The 19,462-nt window shown below is 41.8% G+C and overlaps 1 protein-coding gene and 1 non-coding gene across 2 annotated transcripts in view; both read right to left on the bottom strand.

Moving 5' to 3' along the window:
* TACR1 (tachykinin receptor 1) overlaps window positions 1-19,462 on the bottom strand; it is a 173,317-nt gene that overhangs the window by 104,033 nt on the left and 49,822 nt on the right. The window lies entirely within an intron of this gene.
* On the bottom strand, window positions 1,998-2,123 carry LOC111726515. Its single transcript, XR_002774277.1, has one exon. It is a non-coding gene; the product is annotated as a U6atac minor spliceosomal RNA (small nuclear RNA).

The following is a 19,462-nucleotide window of genomic DNA, read 5'->3' as shown; positions in this document are numbered from 1 at the left end:
GCCCGGCTATTTTCTTGTTGCAGTTGTTATTGTTGTTTAGCTGGCCTGGGCCAGGCTCAAACCTGCCAGCCTCGGTGTATGTGGCTGGTGCCCCTAACTGCTGTGCTACAGGCACCGAGCCAAGTCACCATCTTTTGTGCCCCTAACTACTGTGCTACAGGCACTGAGCCAAGTAACCATCTTTTTATGCCTGGGGTAACATACCTCAGTTTATTAATCCATTCATGGGTTGATGGGCACTTGAGTTGAAATTTCCAATTTCTTAGAAATTGTGAAATAGGTTGCTATAAACATTCTAGTGCAAAAGTCCTTAAGGTAAAATGATTTCTTCTTTTCTTCAGGGTGGATACCGAGTAATGGGATTGTGGGACCAAATGGAAGGTCTATTTTGAGTTCTTTGAGGACGCCCCATATTTCTTTCCAAAGAGGCTATGTTAGATTGCCATCCCACCAACACTGTAAAAGTGTTTTTCTCTCTCCACATCTGTGCCAGCATCTATAGCTTTGGGACTTTGCGATGTGGGCTATTCTCACCAGGGTTAGGTGATATCTCAGGGTGGTTTTGATTTGCCTTTCCCTGATGTTTAGGGGCGATGAGCATTTTTTCATATGTTTGTTGGCTGATCACCAGTCTTTTTCAGAGAAGGTTCTGTTCATGTCTTTTGCCCATTTGTAAACTGAGTTGTTTGTCTTTTCTTGCTTATTAGTTTGAGTTCCCTGGAGCTTCTAGTTATCAGTCCTTTGTCAGATTCTGAACGTGCAAATATCTTCTCCCCTTCTGAAGGTTGTCTGTTTTCTTTAGTTGTTGTGCTCTTCACTGTGCAAAAGTTTTTCGCTTGATCATGTCCCATTTATTTGTTTTTGGTGTTGCTGCAATTGCCAAAGGGAGCTTCATAAAATCTTTTCTAGGCTGGTATCGTCAAGAGTTTTTCCTACACTCACTTTCTTTATATTATTTTATGTGCTTCTCATATTTTCAAGCTTCTTTATAACTTTATGCATGATAAACATAGTTTATGTTTTGTGTCTCTGTTAACTCAAATGGCTTAAGTCTTAGTGGGTTTGCTTCTGCAGGTTCTCACTCATGGTGACTTGTTTCATTATGATTCATTTTGACTGTACCCTGCTTATTTTCCTTGTAACTTTATCTGTGAGAATTCATGGATACCTAGGTTGAAGGTGGGTTCCTTTGGGGAAGATCTGCTATTGTTTCTGTCAAGAACCTGGGAGTACTTTCAGATTGTGACCACTGTGAACTAGATTTTAGGGTAAGATTTGTTTTAGATAAACCAACTGATATGAATTGGCTTGCATATGCATGTGAGGACTGCTTTTCTGCTATAAACTCTCAGGAAAGATTTTTCTTTTTCTGTCAACTTTGCACCATGGTTGGAGATGGGCAGTTTTGCTTTCTACCCTACATGGCAAGGTGGGTGTTCATTTCTAATTATTTTTATACTGAGGATGTAGCCCTTTCATTCCTAACTTTAAGAGAAGGTATCTATTAGATGACCTTCTTAGGTGGATACAGGATTTGTCTCTTGTTCTCATATTCCATGAGTCAAGGTCAAGATCAAATACCCTCAAGAAAAAAGCTAGTTTCACTGCTCTGTCCAATATTTAGAATTCCTACCTTCATTTATATTTTGATTTGAGTATTATTTACTGTCTTGTAAGTAAAGAATAATGAATGATTTAAGAAGATTTTCCTGTGTGGTATCTTATTCAGCACTTTTTAGTTAATTTTAAGAGCATCAGTCAAGATATCTAGTCTTCCATTTTTCTGGAAGCAAAACTTCTGCCATCTTATTTTTTTTTTTTTATTAAATCATAGCTGTGTGCTGGTTTTACATACAATTTAAAATATTTTCATCAAACTGGTTAACATAGCCTTCATGGCATTTTCTTAGTTATTAAGACATTTATATTCTACACCTAGTAAATTTTTTTTGGGGGGGGAACTAGAAAGATTCCTTTTTTTTTTTTTTTTTTTAAAAAAAAAACAATGATTAGATGCCATGAAGTAGGTGGCAATGCCTTAACCGTATGCGTGTTGTTAGGCCCAAGGGCCTCTTCCATCCTTGTCAAGGGGAGTGCTAACCTTCTCTCCTTTCATACAACACAACACCTAGTAAATTTAACATGTACCCTTGTAAGATGAACTGTAGGTGTGGTCCCACCAACTATTGTCCCTCCATGCCATCTTATTTTTTACTTTTACTTTTGTTGCCTAATTACCTCAAGTAAAAATTCAAACAATACCAGAAGATATAAAGGGAAAGCCTCTCTCCCTTCTTGGTCCACAGCTAATACACTAGACTCCATTTCATGTTCTTCCTTTGTAGTAACTCATTTTATCTCATCTTTCACCAAATTCTCTGATGTAGGTTAATGTTATAACTTGTATTTTCCAGGTACAAGGAAACTGGGGAAACTGGGTCTCAGAGAAGTTAAGTAACTTGTATTTTCCAGGTACAAGAAAACTGAGGAAACTGGGTCTCAGAGAAGTTAAGTAACTCATCAACCAAGTGGTGGAGCTGGGTTTGAACTTGGTAGAGCTTTCCAGCCTTGGCTCTGCTTTTCATCAAGGCTTTATCCAGGACTCTCCCACTGTCTATCAGCAATGGGTGCAATCTTCCTTTCTTTGAACGTACAAAGTTTGTTTGTACTTTTTCCTATACCGATTTTAAACTCATTCATTCAGTAAATCTCATTTAACTCCCTTCTGTGCGTCAGAGCAGGGCTCAGTGCACTCATGTTCTGAAGGGGTGGCAATCTCACGAAGAAGCCTACACATGATAATGACGATGCAATGTGCTGCAGGGGAGTTACAGTGCATGTGAAGCCTGAGTAGACAGCAGGCCATTTAGGCTTGGTCAGGGAGCTCAGGGGAGTTTCTCAGTGGAGGTGACACTTGAATTTGATCTGGAAGCTTCAGTTAATGGGTATATCTGTGGAGAGCAGTGTGCAACATACTTTACAGGAGAAGGCAACAGCATGTCCAAAGGCCTGGAGACTTAAAAAGCAGCTATGTATAGGCACTTTCAGCATTTTATTAGAAGCTTATTAGGAGTCAGTACTGCATCTTCTTCCTTTGAACCCCTGTGGCAGCTGATCAGGCACAAGACAACTCCTTAGGGTCTCCCAGCTGACTGATGTCATGACCCCTTCCTTCTATCCACCATAGAGCTGGCAGAGGTGCTGGCCTCTGAACTTGCTTTCTCCAGATGTAGATGAAGACGCAGGATAGGAGGTTGACTGAGGGAGTACAGGGTCTTGTGGGCCTCTCCTGGTGAAGTGCCCAGAGGGAGTGTTTGCTTTCAAAGGAACATATGATGGATGCTGAGACCATGGCTGCCTAACAGAGTAAGGGCCCCACAGAGGGAAACACGCCTTCCAGAAAGTAAACATTTTCCAGACCTGTGTTTATAGGCCACCCTGTGGCCTGTCGTGCGGGTGATGGAGGACTTCCTTAGTCTGTACACTCAGCCGGTGAAGCCCCTGAGGCCTGAGTTCTGACTTTCCTGCTCTCATAGGGTTCCCAGCACAGGACATACCATCTTCTCTCTCCCCATTCTCTTACTTACTGCTTTTTAAGCTACTTAATCTCTCCTACAGTGATTTCTCAGAGTCTCAGTTTTCTAATTCTGAAATAGGAATTGATGATATTTACTGGGTGGTGATGGCTGAATGAGATATTAAATATATATGAAAGGAATAGTCCCAGTTTGGTGCACGGCAGGCTCACAACACACACATTCTCCTTTTTAATCTTTGTAATGTACATCCTCAGAGGCCATGTGGTCTCTTTTCAGAGGTTCAGTGCCTCGATTAAACCCAGGGTACTCAGGGCACCAGGCGCTTAAACCATCAGAGTGACTGGCTGGTTCCAGGGCCAGGCGCCCAAAGATACTCAAAACAGTGAAAGGCCAATGAGGCAGTGGCGTCCACTTAATAGCTACTGCCAAGGACCAAGTAAGTACTCAATTTACAACTTAAACCATATTTCATAGGAACAAATAAATTGGAGCAGTATTACTCATCCCTAAGCTCCCCATGTGCTGATTCCACTGAGACATTTGAGCATGACACTTGCCAAAACATAGTGTCCCAGCCAAGTAATGGGGGCACTGACACCCAGCCAGCGACATGCTGGCCCTCCTCCAGGGTTACTGGAATGAACTGACTACTTGCAGAAAGAGTCCAATTTCCAGCTTCCCTGGAGAGGAGGAGCCTGATTCACCGTTTCCTACCTCACTCATACCCACCCCTCTCCATTCAGCTTTCCGTTTCCACTGTCTTTTTTGGAAATCTTATTTCTGAGAATAGTTGTTTGAGGCTCAACAGAGACACCAGCAGCTGGGGGAGCATTGTCAGAGGATGAAGCACATAGGCTGTGGGTGTCAGGCTTGTACAGGAGGAGAAAAGAACCTTCCTGGTACAAGAAGGAAACCCGGGGTGGGGGTAAGCATTGGCAGGACTTGGGTCTTGTGGAGAGGGGCCCATGCACGTCATTTTACAGGGTTCCTGGAGCTTCCAGAGCTTTCTGTGCAGGTCTTTGTCCAGACTGCCTTCCTGCCCTGTGCTAGTTGTTCCCTCGGGAGACATGGATCTGAGTTCCAATGGGCTTGGCCCTCGCTTCTTCATTTTATCAGCCCACAACAGAGGGCATGCTGAATATACGCTTCCTAGTGCAGTGTAACAACAAAAAGAAAAGTCATCTGCCAAGCTACCTGAGTCAGACAGAACTGAGTTCTAGTCTTTTATTTTTCCATCACTGACTAGTGTGAACTGATGGCAAATTACCTCCTCCTGAGTCTTGGCTTCCTTACTGGTGAACAGTTTCTGCAGATGTCCGAGATAGGGGGTCTGTGTATGACTCTAGGGCCTGAAGGTGTAGTGAGGCTGCCTTCTCCCTGCTCCAGAGAGCCCTGTCTCCTCCCTAAACCCTGCCCAGCTTAGAGCGTGCCTCAGCCCATGTCTCTCAAAGTTGCCTTTCCCCCATAAGAAATGGTCAAGCCCATAACAGACACTTTAACTTTTCCATCTCACATGGTTATTGTGAGGATCAAAGAAGGCAGGAGTTAAGGAATTGTAATTGCTATGTGAGACATTCTTAGGGTTCTCTCCAAATAGACATTCAGACACAGGAAAGACAGAACAGCAACTCCTAATGTTGTGCTAGGCCACATTCAGAGCTTCAGGAAGATCACAGAGAGTGGGGGCTGGGTGATGGCATAACAGAGGGCCTGGTAGACTGCATAGGGAATATGTGGTGCCCACACCTGGTTGAGTAGGACCTCAGTCAGATGAAGATGTTGTAACCATCTGCCCGTACAGTCCCTGAGCCTGGGCTTGAAGGATAAAAGTCAGATCAGTGGGAACTATATTAGAAGCAGCTTAAGCCAGGGATTTGGGTTACTGTGTCCCATGTTCCTTGTATAGTGATGGTGCATGAGACCACAATGACTATGTAGGTTGTTAGGATGGGGAGAGGAATTAGAGACAGCTTACTCCAGTCCCTTTCCTAGACACATGAGGACAATGAGGCCCAGAGGGGCAGCATGGATACTCAAGGTCAAGTCTGAGGCCAGGCTGTGCTTAAAGTCAGGGATGGCTCCAAAATTTCTACATCGAAAGGGCTAGGAGAAAAAATTGAGCTGAGGGTATGGCAGGGGTTGTGGGGTCTTGAAGCTGCTTTTGCATAATACTTTATGTGAGATTGGAAAGGTGTCCATATCAGAAAGCAGGAGGGAAGAGCTGATGCAGTTTAGGAAGAACTAAAGCCTTGGTCCCTGTGGGGCTTGAGGCCCAGAACACTCTTGCCCTTCCCCACTAGCCGTGGATATCTGAACACTTTTTGTGTTCAGACCAAGCAGCCACAGCTCTGCCTCTGCCAGCCTCCAGTGGGAAGCAGAGGTGAGGAGCTTTGGGCCATACGTGATCCATGCAGAGAGCCGCCTGCCTGCACCTCTGTCTCACACTCAGATCCAGAAGGTCAGAAAGGGATTCCTAGCAATAAACTCATTAGCACCAATCTCTATTACCACAAAAAGTAATTTGGAGGGCTGATGGAATTCATTAAAAGTGGATTTCAGTTATAATAATAATGGCACACAGAAAAAAATAATGATTTATGCCCAGCTTTAAAATGCCCTCGGGGGTGGGGAGGGGGTTGTGAAAGGACCTTCTCTTCTACTGTGTCAGGGAAAGGCCGTGATCTTCTGGGGCCCTTTTGGTGCCTTGGTGACTGGCGTCACAAACAGATTAAAGACATTTGTTTAAACAGCTTCAGTGGCTTTGTTTCTGTTTCATAGCTACCCAGCTGGCTTTGAGGCCTCTCCTCCCAACATTTTCTTTTCTTTCTTCCTTCCCTCCCTTCCTTCCTTCCTTCCTTCCTTCCTTCCTTCCTTCCTTCCTTCCTTCCTTTCTCCCTCCCTCCCTCCCTCCCCCCTTCTTTTTGTTCTTTTTTTCACTCTTTCTTCTATTTACTCTGACTGGTTACAGGTTCCCTAGGTGACTAGGCCAACTGACAGAGGTGCCCAAGAACCACTCCAAGAGCTAAAAAACTGGAAAGTTCACATTCCAGTGGCTCCTGGAATCACATGTGGCCCTGTCACTGAGTCAGGAACCCCACCTGAAATGAAGCAGAACAGTTTGATTCAATAGATTTCATGTGGCTTTTTTGACATGGTGGAATTAACATGCAGAAGTGTTTTTTGTGAAATGTGTATCAGGTAATGTGCAGAAAATTACTTCTCTATCCTTAAGGCTGTTCCCCTGCCATTGCCCTTACCTTGCTGAATTTCCATCTTTAAAAGACAGTTGGGAATGATGTGAGATGGGAGATGGGATGGGGCCCAGGAAGGGGATGGAGGAGTCTAATAAAACCTCTGGCAGAGTAGTGGTTTGACTTCTAGCTACATCAACAAGCCTTTGCTCTCAAGTCTCACCCAATTGCAATTGGTTACTCTTTGAGTATCTAATGGGTTCAGCAACCATCCACGCCCCCTCTGGGAAAACAGTGCCTTCCTCAGATTCTCTGAGCATACTGCTTTATATATCAGATATCTCATGCACCATTCTCTGGGATATGATACGAAATCACTATATAGAGCAGAGCCAGCTGGTGGCCCAGGCCAATCTCTGTTCTTTCCCTCTTTCTCAGTAACAAAATTCTCATTTGAGTAGGGTAAATTCTGACCAAAGAGATATAAGTGGAAGAGTTTCAGGATGAACAGCTTTCTCATTTCTTCCTTCATCCTTTTTTGCTGCTTAGATTATGCAATGACTGGCATCTTAGCAGTTACTTTGAACCATGAGGGGACCTGAGAATGGACATGTGGGTAAGCAGAAAATTAAAGGAGCCTGGGTGTCTGATGGCTTCATAGTGCCACCACTCCTGCCCTTCTGTGGCCACTGGATTTAAGGGAAGGCTAACATTTTCATGCCTCTGACTCTTTAGGATTTGCACCTGTCTTCCTCTGGGATTATTTTACATGATAGAATAAACCTTTGCGTATTTAGGGCATAGCAGTCAGGTTACTGTCAGCTGATCTGAATCCTAATTGATAAGAGAATTTGGCACTTATGTGTTGGTATGGGAAGTAACAGAATCTAAAACCTGACACTTACTTATTGAGGAAAGGGGATGTAGACATTAAGAGCTCAGAAATTCAGTGACCCTTACATAGTCAGTATCTAGCTTGCTGCTCTTTGGAAGGCAGATCTCCAGCTGCTCAAGCCTGAAGGATATGGCCAATGGTACTTATGGGCTCTTTTCTTGCTGTTTTGTAAAGTCCTATGAGAGTGATGCACTCAGAGTCAGAGAGGCTGCACATAGAGATAGGAGGGGATATAGCTCTAGTAACAAGAGGCTTATAATTTTAAGCATGGCTGAATTGGAAGAGGGCACTGCTCTTGTACCAAAATGAAACAATTATAAGTGGTGGCTGTACAGTGTCCTGCTCCAGTCTAGCGGGTGAGCATGTACCACCCTTGGTGTTTGGGGGGACATTAGTTCTCCTTGTGGTCACTGGCTTTTGGCCAAACTCAGCATTTGTGTGTCTCTGACATGCGTAGGATTTCAAACAACACATTTCAGGCCTTTACAGAGCTTAATATAAAAGCCACATTTTCTAATAAGAAGAACAGCTTATTTTAATCCACTCCTGCAAGTTATTTAAAATTAATATTTATAAAATGGAATTTCTATAAACAGAATCCTACTCATTCAGGCAGAGTGGTCACACATGGTACCCCCTTCAATTCCCCTCCTCTTCTAAGTATGAGAGACAAATACACCTTAGAGATCTATCTGTCTACAGAGAATTTTTGGCCCCTAGGAATCTCCGGTACTTGAGACATCAGGAGTCTTCGTCCTTCCTGTCCTGGTCTACTTTCTCCACACCCCTGGGTCTTTATTGTGTTTCTTCATAATGGGATCTTTGGCATAAGACACCACAGAGTACTGAGTACATGATGGAAGTCTTCATCAGTACCGCTCAGGCTCAATTTTCATCTAAGACAGCTTAATAGCTCCAGTGGATGAAAAGGCTGACTGCAAACACCAGCAGTACTGGGAAAGATGAACAAATTCACCATCACATTATTTCTTGATGTTACTTGTGAAAACAGGTTCATGGGTATACAGCAATTAGTAGTAGAGGTGGGGGAAAAAGTTCTGCTGATTCCCAATTCTAATCCACTGAAATCTTTGCTTTCTAGTCATGACTAAAACTATCTAGCCTGGACTTTTACCTTTTTTCCCAAGGAAGGAGGTAATTATAGAAGGAGAAATAAACTAGAGGGCTGGAACCGTCTTTTGCCCATGAGGATGTACTTCATTTTCTTAACTCAAAGTTGGGGAAGTGTTTGAACAGGTCCATCCCAGGCAGTTGATGTAGTTGTGTTCTTATGGAGCCTTGGACTGAAATACATTATTACATATCATAGTAATTAAACCTTTGCTGGACTGTAGCCATGTCAAGGGGTAGGGATCAGCCTCTTCTGGCTCTGTCCTCATTGGTCATTTTTATAGCCTTGACCTATCCCTGGGTGGTGGCCAAGGGACTCATTTACTCATTCATTCATTGAAATCCTTACTGAGTGCCTATCAGAGCCAGGTACTATAGCAAGGATGAGGAAACAGAAGAGATCATAAATACACCCTCCTTTCTGAAAACTCTAGTCTTCTAAGGGCAGTAGATGATAATTGACTAAACCTATACATACATGACCAATTATAGCTGTGGTGAGTGTAATGAGGAAGGAGGGCCACAAAACATGTAATAAGCCTTCAGGGGGCAGGAAAAGATTCTGAGGAAATGACTCTAAGTTGAGTCTCAATCTACCAAGTGATTTGGATCTGGTAAATGAAGAGTAATGTGGGAATAAGGTCATTTTAGAGAGGAAATGAGGACAGCACGTTCAAAGGCCCTGAGGTAGGAGGAAGACTGGCACATTCAAGGAACTTAAACACAAGATTCAAGAGAGAAAATAGTGTGAGATAATAATAGTTTATACCACTGGATGTTCACTCTGTGCCCAGTACTATTTTAAGGGCTTTACCTATATGGACTCATTTAATCCTCACAATAATCAGAGGAGGAAAGTGAGTCACAGAAAGATTAAGCGACGCATTACTAAGCCATGTAACTCTCCAGGTAGTCTAGCTCAAGAGCAGTGAGCAGGCAGGATAGGATGGGGATGGGAAGTCTCTGTATGATTTCAAAGCAAGGAATGGGGTAGCCAGGTTCACAGGCTAAAGTCCACTCTAGCCCATTGAACTCTCTGGGTGCATAAAGGCTTTGGGGTCATTTTAGTTTCTTTGTCTCTGGTCATCATGATCTGCCAGGGCCATGTCCTCATTTGGCCAAGGGAAAGTAAGAATAATGCTCAGTTATAAACTGCAGTTTTCAGCATCCTATGTCCTTGGGATTCTGGAGCTTGTGGCCTCAAGAGAAACTGCAGGAAAGACAAGGCTGCTAAGGATTGAATGATGCTTCTGCAGGACACACAAGTTCATCTACTAAATCTCCTTGCTCTGATGGGAGGGGTGAGCAGTGAGCAGGCTGTCTGTGCTCTCCATGCCGTGGTGACTGCCTCTGACCCAGGACAAGGGGTCTCAGGGCCATGATGGCTCTGTACTCAACGACCAGCTTCTCCACCTATGAAGTGTTTGGGTAGGAATTAATCACTGCTTTCTCCCTCCCACTGATCCTTAGGTTTATCTTAGGAAATATAAAAAAACATTAGATGCTATTGTCCTTCTCTAGACCTACAAGATCAGGATTTCTGAAATGCTCCCAGCCTGAAACAGCTTACTTCTAAGGTCTCTTCTTGCTATAAAATAATGACTTTTGTTTTTCCTTTCAGATATCAATTAGGGAAGGGATGGGAGGAACCAGATACAGTGCTAAGATACTTTGTGTACTTTCTACTGCTTAGCTCAACTAACTTCTTTGATGTTGGTAATATTATTCTTATTTTACAGATGAGGAAACTGAGGCTCAAGGATTTTCCTTAGATTTTTTCAGTGTCTTACATTTAAAAAATACTGGATCTAGGATCCATTTCTCTAAAACCCAGCCTCTTTCTACTAACCCAGGGATAGGCAAACTTTTTCTTAAAGAATCAAACAGTGAATATTTCTGACTTTGTGGACTACCCAGTCTTTTTGCAATTACTCAACTTCACTATTGTAGAGTGAAAGCAGCCTTAGGCAACATGTAAATACTTGAGTGTTTCAATAAAACTTTATTTATACAAGTAGGTATCTGTGTTTTACTGTTGGACATAGTTTGCTGACCCCTGCACTAAATAGTTAAAGTATAAATTTAGCCTTCTAAAGGAAATGGAAATGAAATTGACATTTGTTTAAGTATTCAGGATAGGATAACTTAACAAGAATGCTGTCCACATAGATGTTTTGGCACAATAATCAAGTAAATGAGGTGAAAGCTATGTTGAAGCTAATGTAATCACATTAGATTGTATAAAAAAATCAGCACGTTGTACCCCACATATGCATGATTGCATCCATGATCTATGTGTATTTGACTTAATAAAATAAAATAAAATTAAAAAAAAAAAACAAAAAAGCTGTCCAAGTATCATGCCAGACCCTTCAAGGCTTTTATTTGCCATACGCTATCATCCAGGTATTATTAGCCACATTTTATCCCTAAGGAAACTGAGGCACAAAGTAATTAAGTCATGTGCCCAAAGGTCACATTGCTAACAAGGAATTGGGATAGAAAGAGTGAGTGTCTGAAGAGGCTTATCAGGCTAGGGTCAGGGATCAGACAGGATTCAAGTCCAGGCTGTCTGACTATAGCACTGTGATTTTTCTACTAACATGAAAGCAGCAAAGGATCCAGGCTGCTGGTTTCCCTCTGGTGGCCACAGATGTATAACTGTGTATCTGGTCAGCTCTGACTGACCACAAGCTTGGGTGTCCTTCCCTCCTCACTCAGTGTACAGCAACATCATTCAATGCACTTAAGTCATTGGGTCCCTCCATATAGAATCAGGACCTATTGTGTAGGAAATACTAATAAAACATGTCAGAGCTTTCTTTTCCCCGCATATTAATAAGTAAATTCATCAGTGTTCAATATTCTGGCAACAAAGTAATCTCCTTCCTGTTGAGCTGAAGATAAGGGATTTGAGAGGATCCATTGGGGGAGAAATAAAAACCTGAATTGTAAATTTGAGACATAGCCAAAATACTAACATCTCATTCAGGAGAGAACAGAGTGAGGGGAGAGGAGGCAATCTCTAAAAATAATGGACATCAGGTGATGCAACAGCTCTGGTTAACCCTTGTCAGCAGAATGGGAATAAAAAATGCAGCCCATTAATTCTAGATACACATCCAGTTTGTTAATGGGGAGAGGAGACATATAATTCAGAAATCTGTTTTTGTTCTTTTTACATCATCATGTTTCCATTAAAATGGAAATGGAAGTCTCATCATATGAAGCATTTTCTGGATACTGTATGATTATCTCCACCTTTCCTGGTCACAGTGAGAATGGAATTATTCAAATTCACCCATTAGCTTTTGAAGGTTACAACTTTGAATTCTCTGTGTAGCCCCTTTCTCTTTGCATTGAGTGTAGACACTCTGCTTTTGGGGGCCTGAGGCTGGATGGGTGGTAAGCTCCTGTCCTCCTTCTTCTGAAGGTTATTCAGAAGGGCAAAGGGCAGATGAAGATGAAGGTGGGATTCTAGAAGCTGAAGAACAAACTTTTTTGTTTTTGGAACAAGAGCCAAGGCAGATAAATGTCCATCTAGAGAAATGACTTTACAAGTCAGTATAAGGAAAAAGGAAATCATATTTGCCTGCAAAGCCTATACAGGCAGATTATGTGAGGCATGTGCTTAAAATGAATAGTGGCTGGAGTTTGTTGCTTTTGTCTTGGGTAGTTGCTGGATGGTCTGTTTTAGGAGGTTGTACAAGGAACTTTTTGAAAGTCTTTTCTGGGATTCTGCCAAACCAAATTCTACCATCTCCCTTTGAAGACTCCACTTGGATGCCTTAGAAGTCCTCCTCAAAGGCTTTCTCTAATCACCTTGAACACTCCCTGCTGAAATTAAAATGCAGCCTGAAGGCATGCCTGCCAGCGGCTTTATTTCTTATCTGCACAGTGAAATTGAAGCTTCTTGAGGACAAGGACCAGGTTGCCTGTTAATTACGCAATTTCTTGTGTTGTCTGTAATGATGTCAGGTTCAGAGAACTCCGGTAACACTTGAGACATCTCTTCACAGCCCCTTCAATGGTCTAGAATAATTTGTCTCATCTCCCAGTTTTATAATCTTGGTAGAGGTCCAAGCTCCATCCATGATATATGAAGATTCTCATGGTCTTTCTTTTCATGGTTCCCACTGTGACTAGTTCCTAAATGCACAGACTACCTTTCCCCCTCCCCTTCATTAACTTGGGTGCCAAACTCACTCTTTTACTGGCTTCTGTGAAAGTTGGTGAGTCCAGTAGGAGGAACTGGAAATTCTGTCAGGAGCACATTATGAGGCAGCTCACATCATCTCGTTCACTCTCTCTTCCCCTCTCATCTCTCTCTAGGATTGATCAAGAAGCCAGAAACTATTCTTCTTTTAATGTGTAGAATCTTCTAGCTCTTCCAGTTTGCTAATCCATATCAACATGGTTTCAGCAGAATACAACTCAGAGCAGAACCTACTATCCTCAGAAAACAGGTGGAACTTTAATAATAACTTCCCCCTACTCTGTTAAACAGAGTTTGCTTCCTCTCCAATATGAGATGGAACTAGCAAAGAACTAGGAGACTAGGGAGAGGTACTGAGCTTTGTGTTTTTCTACCTGCAACTCAATTTACAAAGATTAGTCTTATCAGGCAGTCTATTGGGTATGAGGAATACACAGATGAATCCTCATGGCCCTTCCCACAAAAAGCACTTATACACGATCAATATATATCACACCATCTTCCCTTATAACAACTCGTCAGGCATTCTTGGGTAGTCTGAGAAGGTTGCTTACTTGGTCTACCTCAATGCTCTGTTTTATACCACTTGGAACTGGCTAGACTGGACTCTCTCAGGTTTCTTAAGGCTGCACACCCAACATCCGACCCTGACAGTCCAAGTCAGGCTGCTCTTTACTGTTCTGCCATAATTTTCCAGGCTACAGCCTGAGATGTGACAGAAAGGAGAAAAGAAACAGGTATTGCCCTATTTTTGGTGCTTTCACATACACTATTTCATCTGATTCTCATAACAACACTGTGATAATCTGATTTCATCCCACTTTTAAGGACAACCCAGGATTCAGGGTAGTTAATGACTTGCCTAAGGTAACCAGCCAGTGGGGATCAGTAGAGCAGAGACGGGGCTCTGCTTCCACACTCCAGCTAGTTCACAGCAAAGTCCACTTAAGGTGTCAGCTCATGCTTTCTAAGCGTTTAGTTTTCTCATTCCTTGTGCCAATCCTAGTGCCAAGCTTGAAATTGCCAAATATTTAAGTCTTGGGAGAAGGTTGTTACACAATAGCCCCTCTGATCCCCTGGGCCTCCTTTCTGAAAGCAACAGAAGGTTGGCAGTAAGTCTGGCCAACAAGTCTGGTGTTTGTTGCCAAACTGGAAACAATGGTCCCTGCCTCTCTTGCAAGCCCCTTAATTAAGTCTCTAAAAATCAAATGGGTGGGCAAAAGCAATGAACAATAAAGGGTAGAAATATCTAGTAGACTGGAGGGATGAGGTAATTCAGTACTTAGTTTTTTATATGACATATTTTTGAGTGCCAGGAACTGTGTAAGGTCCTGGGGACATGAGACAGATAAGACATAGTGTCTGTCGTAAAGGAATTTATGGCCCATTAGAGGGAGGATGTGCTAATCAGAGAGGTGGGCAAGTTATCAGAGGGGAGGGGCAGGCTAATCAGAGGAGAGGGCTGTTAACCAGAGAAGTGGGCACTTCAACCAGAGGAAATGTATTATTAACAAACCTAGCTCATTCTCAAAATCATCTCAGCAGTTTTACAAATATATAGATTCCTGGGCCCCACCCTTGACCTGATGAATTATTCTGAAAGCCATCATTTGTGTTTTTAATAAGGTCTTCAGTTGATTTCAATAATCATGGCAGTTGGAGACTAAAGCCTGATTTACAGAGAAATTCTTACTTTATAAAGACACACTTTATAGAGAAGCTTGCACTGGGTGCAGGGTGGATACCAAGGAAGAATCAGTTAGCATTTCTGGGCTTTGCATTATATGAGGTGAGCCTTCAGAACTGTAGACAAGCAAGATAGGTGCATGAGGTGCTGAGTAGGACAGGAGGAAGGGCTCCTCAGGTAGAAGGGCCCCTTCAGCAGGGGCTCTGAGGGGTGAACTATGGTGATGAGCCAGAGAGGCATGCTTAGGCTGCAGCCTGGGGTGAATAGAAGATCGGGTTAGAGAAAAAGTGAGAAGGTAGGCCAGATTCCAAGTGACCTTGTTGATCCCACTTCATCAAATTTGAATTTTATTCTTTTTGACATGAATGTCCATTCAAAGGTTTAAGTCAGGGGAGTGAAACGATCAGTTTTCATTTCAGAAACATTACTTTAGAGCTTCTGGAACAAGATGGAAACATGAGCCTACACATTTAACTCTTCTTCTTCTAAAGGCCTGTGGAAATATCCAGAGGAATATTTTTAAAAATTAGAGAAAGTTGCCTTCTTCAAACCGGAAGCATTGGTATGTATTTTATTAGTTAATTCTGTGCATGGACATTGTCTAACATGCTTAGCATTTGGTAGCTCATTGAGTTTTGCTGGCACTCCATAGTGGAGGTGTTATCATTGTCCACATTGGCTATTATTGTTCTCCTATTACAGATGAAGAAATAACAAGCACAGGGAAGGCAACTAAGTCCAACAGTCCCACAGCTAATGGTAGAGTTAGGATTTGAACCCAAGGAGACTGGCTCTAGAAATTGGGCACTTACAGTACTGCACTGCCTGATGTATTATAAAAAGATTGCGCCAGTGTCCTGAATTGACTGATAGACTCACTGCCTCCAAGTCTGCGCACATGAGGACATTGATCAGGCAGTGGACAATGGGGTACATAGGGCAATCTTCCTACTTTGCAAGCTAGGAGGTTCTGCAAATCAGGAAGCCCAAGGTCAGTGTGTAGAGAGTTCTAAAGCTGGTACACAGAACAAAAAGGGAAGAACAACAATTCCTCATCTGCTTAGCAGTGAAGCTCCCTGCCAGAGAGCTGCTTTCACCAATAATTAGTTTCCTCATTTCCCCAACCAAGGGGAGCTCTAACTTGGCACAAACATTCTTTACTTTGAGCAGCAGGGCCAGGACTCCATGGGGCCACCACTGGGATAAAAAGTGTGAACTTACATAAGAGTTCAGAAGTACAGCAGGAGCACATAGATGGATCCCCACCCTGACCTGGAAAGGAGTAAGAATCAAAGTATGGGCACAGCCCGTGGGCTTCTGAGATAACAGGGGACCTTCAGTCTTTTCAGAGGCAGACCCCTCTGGCACCTCCTTCTCTCGTGCGGAGCCCCTTCCTGCTCCTCACATCTATCTTCACCCTACAAACTAAAGCTGCAGACTTTTCTTCTTTTACTTGGATTTAAGATTTGAATAAGCATCTCCACAACCTGTGAGAAATCATCCCAACTATGACACTGAATGTACAGTACTTTCTCAGCAAAAATGGATAAACACAGAACCTGGAATCTGGCCTACCTTCTGCAGATCTATGAAATGATTTATCAGTTTGAAAAAACTCATCTGAGCATCAGAGCAATGTTCTTCTCTGAAGGAAAAGTGCTCCAAAAAGTGAGACATAACCAAAAATGAAACAAAAGGGATTCATATTCTCAATGAAACTTGAGATTCAAGTACCTACCCCCTCCAAAGGCAACCAACTGATAACAGACAATATTAATCTTAAAGTATGAATTTATCTTATAAATTTATGAATTCAAATTTTAAATTTCAAAAATGTAAATGCTTTCCAATCCCAGTGGTGGAAGATGTCCAGACACTGTGGTTGTTGTTCTTGTTGTGTGTTTGCCCGCTGTGCTGTTGAAGCCTGTCGGACACATTTCCTCGTGTAGTTAGGATTTCAACCAATAGTGCAGGCCATACTCTCTGTTTCTTGACAAGCCACGTGTTTTGATGTGAACAGGTGATCGTGCACTGTATTCTTGCAGTTCTGCTCATGGGAAAATGCCCTGCCCAAAGCCAATGAGAGCTGAGGAGTACGCGGGTGGCAGAAAAATTGGGTTGGAAGGAATTGCAGGTGGTAGCAGTGAATAACAGACTGTATTGTTTCACTGTATTAAAAAAAATCCTACTGTAAGGACACAACGATTAAAGCAAATAGACAACCTGCAGAATGATAAAAGATATTTGCATGTTACAAATCTGACAAAGGCTTGATAACTGGGATCTATAGAGAACCCAAATGAATCAACAAAAAAAGAGTTGACAATCCCATCTATTAATGGGTAAGAGATGGGAAGGGAACCTTCTCTGAAGAAGAAAGACAAATGGCTAACAAACATATGAAAAAATGCTCATTGTCCCTAATCATCAGAGAAATGCAAATCAAAACCACCTGAGGTATCTCCTAACCCCAGTGAGACTAGCCCACAGAACAAAGTCCCAAGGCGCAGATGCTGGCACAGATGTGGAGAGAGAAAAACACTTTTATACCACCGGTGGGACTGTAAACTAATATAGCCTCTTTGGAAAGAAATGTGGAGACTCCTCAAAGAACTCAAAGTAGAACTCCCATTTGATCCTGTAATCCTATTACTAGGTATCTACCCAGAAGAAAAAAAAATCATTTTGTCATAAAGTTATTTGTATCAGATTGTTTATCACAGCTTAATTTATAATCACCAAGATGTGGAAAACTTAGTGCCCACCAACCCAGGAATGGATTAATAAGCTATGATATATGTACACCATGGAATACTATTCAGCTGTTAAAAAAGATGGTGACTTTACATCTTTTGTATTAACCTGGATGGAGATGAAACACATTCTTCTTAGGAAAGTATCACAAGAATGGAAAAGCAAATATTCAATATATTCAATACTAATATGAAACCAGTAGACTATCTAATACATGCCCAATGTAAGAGCTAAACTCAATTCAATGGGGGGAAAGGGAACGAGGGAGGAAGCAGAGAAGCAAGGAAGGGGATTGATGATCCCACTTACTGGGCACAATGTGAGGGCATATGGTACACCTTTTGGGTGGTGGTGGGGGAAGTACAAGAGAACTCTATCTAACAAATTCAAATAATGTAACCTAGTTATTTGTACTCTCACATAAACCTGAAAAAAAAAATCATACTGATGACTGAGAAATCTGGTTTGAGAAATTCTCCAAAAACTCTGAAGCAAAAGGCAGATGAATATAATATATAAAGATGTAAGAAATATGAGGGATAGGCTTAGGAAATAAAAAATAGTATCATGAGAGTACTAGGGGAAAATTCAATAATTTATATATTTGGATTGTATTTTCTTGAGCTGAATAAGACTTTAAAATTTTTAAACTAAATGGAAGTTTTCTAGAAAAAAAATTTCTACAAGGATGATTCACTATTAAGAACTCTATTAATATCCCTTATCATATGATTAGATTAAAATTTATAATTATTTCCTTAGATGACTAAAAGACATTTCATAAAGATTTGCCATCATTTCTAATATGGGATAGAAATAGAATGATAGACTATTGTTTGAATAAAGTTTATATATTTCATTTAGTGGTGAAAGCATTTTAAATGTAATGGTGAAAAACAGAAGCAGTCTATAAACACCAAGAGCCACAGACATGACCATTTTTTACCAGGAGTAATACTGTTTAAACATGCTGGATCAATGCAATTATGATAGCAAAAAGGAACGAGATACAAACAGGATAAAGTAGGAGAAAACTATCATTATTTGTAGATGATAGACTATTTGTGAAACCAAAGAGAATCAATTGAAAAATAAGTGAAACAAATTAGATTTCAGGAGCTGGCTGGCTTCAAACAAATGCATTCAAAAATTAGTTGCTTTCTCATACAACAGGATAGCTACTTATAAAACGTGATGGGAATAAGATCACATCGCCGTGGTGATGAGAGTATACGATGCCTAGATTTAAACACATATTGAAATATGTACCTCCTATGGGAAGAAAACTGCCAAATATTCCTTGACTGAAAGAAATATCGGAAACTTGAATTAGTCGAGTAACATTATATGCTGCTGTGTGAGCTGATGTAATATTGTAAAGTTAGGACAATAGAGTCAAGTCAGTTTTAGGTGTGTGGACTGAGGCTCTTAGTGCACCCTGCACAGGTGGGGAGATACAAAAAGCAGAGGGGACATATATTTTGAATTCAGTAGAGAGATCTGTGTTGGCTACAGAGATGTGGGAGTCATCCATGTAGAGGGGATGGTTGAAGCCATGAACAGGATGTGATCCCGCAGAACAGTGTGAAGAGTGCAAAGAGAAAAGGGCCAAAGACTGAATCCTGGAGAACACCAACATTTCTAGGGTACACAGAGACAGAGGGGGCAGCAAATGAGAGGAGTGGTCTAAGGCATAGGAGAAAAATCAGGAGAGCGCAGCATCTTAGAAACTAAAGGAGATCCTTTCTGAAGAAGACAGGTGCATGGCCTGTCAGATATATGAAAAAACGCTCACCTCCCTTAATCCTTTCTGAAGAAGACAGGTGCATGGCCTGCAGATATATGAAAAAATGCTCTCCATCCTTAATCATCAGAGAAATGCAAATCAAAACTACTTTGAGATATCTAACACCAGTAAGATTAGCCTGTATCACAAAATCCCAAATCACAGATGCTGGCGTGGTTGTGGAGAAAAGGGAACACTTCTACATTGCTGGTGGGATTGCAAACTAATACATTCCTTTTGGAAAGACATCTGGAGAACACTTA

The sequence above is a fragment of the Otolemur garnettii genome, unplaced genomic scaffold (genome assembly GCF_000181295.1).
Source record: "Otolemur garnettii isolate 467f Iridium unplaced genomic scaffold, OtoGar3 scaffold00068, whole genome shotgun sequence".
Lineage (NCBI taxonomy): Eukaryota > Metazoa > Chordata > Mammalia > Primates > Galagidae > Otolemur > Otolemur garnettii.
The sequence above is the reverse complement of the archived record's forward strand: the minus strand, read 5'-3'. Positions and strand labels throughout refer to the sequence as shown.